The 3,819-nt window shown below is 35.1% G+C and overlaps 1 long non-coding RNA gene across 1 annotated transcript; it reads right to left on the bottom strand.

The window, feature by feature from the left end:
- Positions 1 to 415: 415 nt before the first annotated feature.
- LOC143693458 (uncharacterized) lies at positions 416 to 3,490 on the bottom strand. The gene is made up of 3 exons (XR_013181153.1): positions 3,217 to 3,490; positions 2,222 to 2,302; positions 416 to 1,156 (listed from the first exon to the last, which is right to left on the bottom strand). It is a non-coding gene; the product is annotated as an uncharacterized LOC143693458 (long non-coding RNA).
- Between the last annotated feature and the right edge of the window lie 329 nt (positions 3,491 to 3,819).

Here is a 3,819-nt window from a genome sequence, read left to right as displayed (position 1 = left end):
GGGGGTTTTTTAGTTTTTTTTTTTTTTTTTAAGCTATGCATCAATGATTTGGTTTAAAAACATTATTTTAATAAGACAAATGAATTACTTTTAGTGACGAGTGTAAGTAAATCCAACTACTACCTATGTTCAGTTCACACCTAAATAGAGAAAACAAGTTAAATGATACTCAAACCATCTAAAAACACACTGGAAAATTAAGTAGAAATACTTTATTTAGTGTTATAGAAGTTAATAAAATAATTGCTATCAATGTATGGATAACTCTAAATAGAGCTCTAGAGACATATATGTTAGCTAAAAAATACTTAATTTTAATGGTTAAGACCTCATACAAACAAGAAACTTGTTCACTGAAAACTGTACTCAGCTGTATTTCTGAACAGTAGCTTCAAATCAAAAACCATCTATTACCTTTTATCTATATTTCTCAAAACATCCAGTTTCAGAAAGCAAAAAATGCCAAAAAAGGACTCTGTGTCAGGAGAACCTTTGACTCCCTTGTCTTTCCCTACTTCTTTCCCACTGGATTGTAACATTCATCTAGATAAGGAAAAACTCCTCAAGTTTGAGCAGACTCTGTACATCTCTCAAGGCACACAAATTCCAGATGTATTCAGAAATTAGGAGCTATTCCTTCTAAACCTTCTGGGAACTTCTGTATGTTAGACGTGTACGTGTTTTGAGTACCTTTGAAATAGGTTGTAAAACATTCATCATGTTGAAGCTATCTATGCCCTATAGATTCAAGGTTCAGGGAATATAGGAAGAACTTCAAAGAGCACTGCAGTTACAAACCTGAGTTTAATTAGTTATTTATTACCCCAGATCGATGGATGAGGAAAAAATGAACAAAACTGGAATTACCTTTCACTGTACCTCCTGCTATGAACAGGAGAACTTCTCCACATTCACATGACTGTCACTTCCCAGCGGGATCTGCTTCTGATTTGGAAAGGACTGCCGTCCAGGCAGGGGCCAACAGAAGGAACCTCCAGGTCAGCAGACAAACACAATCACTGAATTTCGATAAGGGCCCTAGCAGAGAGGACAAGAAATTCCCACCACTGTCGTCTTCTGCCTGGTAGTGAAAGCCACAGGGTGCTAAGAAGCTTGCTGTAGACATGTTCTTCTCGAGGAAGATGGTGCTGTCAGTCTTAGGACAAAAAGGAATATTGAAAGGTGAACATAATATGCAGAGAAAAAAGATAAATAATAGATTCTAAATACTAGAATACTCCCTAAATTTTAGGGATTTTTTTCTGAATCAGATCCTTCTGACTGTTTAGCCTTTAAAATATCTAAAGCACTGACAATTGTTAGCTCTGTATATGCATATGTTTACATGTATATACATAACGGACCTTTTGTCCACAGCAATGGACACAGTGTACCAACATTTACACACAGCTCAGATAAACCAGCTGTGTACAAACTGATCATTGACCTCTCCCTGTGAATAAGTGCCAGACATTTCCCTTGTCAGTCTACCATTAGTCCCATTACAAAAAGTCTAGACACTTAAATAAGCTATAGGAGTTTCAGACAACTAATGGTTCTCTGTCCCCAGGCATTTGGCACCTAGCTACATCCTTCTGTTCAGTTTAGCTCCAAGTTCTTTTTGCAGATACTTTTCATAGCATACAATGAAAGCACAACAACAAAGGAAGCTGAGGTGCAGTAAGACAAAACTGATGAATAGTGTGAAAAATTCAAGTAATGTGAATAACTGGGACCAGAATGGAGCCATCTGAGAGTTCTTACAGAACTAAAATTCAAAGTATCAGCATCATGGGTGAACTATGCCTTTTTAAAATACAGCTTCTTCTTCATGTAGTGGAGTCCCTAATGGATTTCTGTCTATAAAAGAGAAGCCAAAGAAAGAAACATGAATTAGAGGTTGGACGGTTTCTACACAATTCCCTGGAAACCCAATGCTTGATTTAAAGTCAAAGTAAGGTTGCTCCAGTTTTGTGTTCAGATTTTCTCTTTTATTCAACCAAGATAGTTGAGGACAGAAAGCATGGGATAACTACAAATTAGGTAGCTATGTGAAACGTGTAGCATATTTATGTGATTTTTGTCAACATAGTTGCATGTACATCTTAGCTAAGTTGTTTTTGCTATTGTCAGATTTATAATAATTATTTGCATCTAGTCCTGACTGACTGACTTTTATATCAGAGTTAATTTCCATGTAGAAGTTTTCATTTCAACTCACCTTTAGAATCAAGCAGAATTTAATATTGACCTGTAAAACCTTCATATTTGGAGGTCTTTCCCAAGAAACAGCGTCCCATTCCTAAGCATTTGGCAGTGGGGAAAAATAAAATACTTAATTACAAATTACAGTTTAAAAAGAAAGTAGATAAGTGCAAAACATATTGTACGTATCTGATGACTAGAATTTGTATAAGCATTCAGTTACTTCTAGGCTGTAGAAGCTTTAACAAGGGTTGAAAAACACTTTAAAGAAATCCAGACACCTAACATGTTTCTATGCCTATAAGTTGTGTGAATATACTGTCTAGGTTCTCCACATAATGCCTGAATAGAATTATGCATCTAAGAAAACCATCTGGCTACACCCAGAATAAAAATTAAAATAAAAAAGTTATCTAAATCAGGACACATGGAGGAGAAACAATTATTTCAGGTCCAGCTATAATTTCTTTATGTGAACACAACTTTTAGGATTACATATACACTTGTCTGATCCCATTAACACACAGTTGTTACCCTTTTCTTTCTTTTTTGAAAGTGAATTGTATGAAGTCCAATTTCTTGAAAACTGAATGCTACAATCCAAATGTGTACATCTGTATTTGCTGGCAGCTACTTAGTTACTTTATTTTTAGAGGTTAAAACATATTTTAGAACATATGAAAAATCTATTTAATTGAGTTCAGTTTCCATAACAAATTTTGCTTTTTAACATCCACATATTCATTGGAGATGTTTAAATACAAGTGACCTCTTGAACATAATTTGTTTGAATTTTTGTTGACACAATACTCTTAATGTGGGTCTCATTAAATTACCCAGTAATATTCACCTTCCTGTCCTCCCCCTGCTTTTTTTTTTTGTTGTTTTGGGGTTTTTTAATGCAACCTGTCCAAGAAAAAGTTATTTAAAATATATACCAAAAAGCAGAAAATGCTAAATACCCTGAAAATTAAGATGAATATTCATTTTTAAGAGCTTTTTTTCTCTTACCTGAACCAGTGATTTTCACAGTCCTGTGACAAGCATATATTCTTTTCTGGCATAGGAAGAAGAAAGAAATTGAAATGGGTAAGAAGATTCACTGACTGTTAGCTTAGGCATCTTAAGTGCTTTGTTTCTTTAACTGAAACCAAATTCCAGACAGATTTGAAGCTAAATAGAAAGAAAAGAGAAGGAAAAAGGAATTAGGAAAGAGGAAATAGAGTCAAAATGAGGGCAGGGAGAAGCAGAAGCAGGTAGGAGACTGAAGCTCCTTGGAAAATGTCTTCCCAGCTAATACTAGACTGAATTTAAAAGGAACTGTCTGCCTTGTCAAAGAGACAGTAACTCATTCTGCCAGGGGCAGTGGTTTGTTCTTGCTGGCTCATTTTTGCAATAAATTGGCTTGATGATTCATGTCAGATTTTCTTGCAGATTATAGTGAGAGTGTAGTGAGCATGAAAAAACAGGATGTATTCTGCCCAGTGAAATACTCTATAAAAAGTGTATTATTCTATTGCATTGACCATTCAATGAAGACATACAAATAAGCCCCTTCCTCATAGGCTGCAGGTACTCTCTCTTCCATATTGTTCCTCAAAACCAATTAAAAAT

The sequence above is a fragment of the Agelaius phoeniceus genome, chromosome 2 (genome assembly GCF_051311805.1).
Source record: "Agelaius phoeniceus isolate bAgePho1 chromosome 2, bAgePho1.hap1, whole genome shotgun sequence".
Lineage (NCBI taxonomy): Eukaryota > Metazoa > Chordata > Aves > Passeriformes > Icteridae > Agelaius > Agelaius phoeniceus.
The sequence above is the reverse complement of the archived record's forward strand: the minus strand, read 5'-3'. Positions and strand labels throughout refer to the sequence as shown.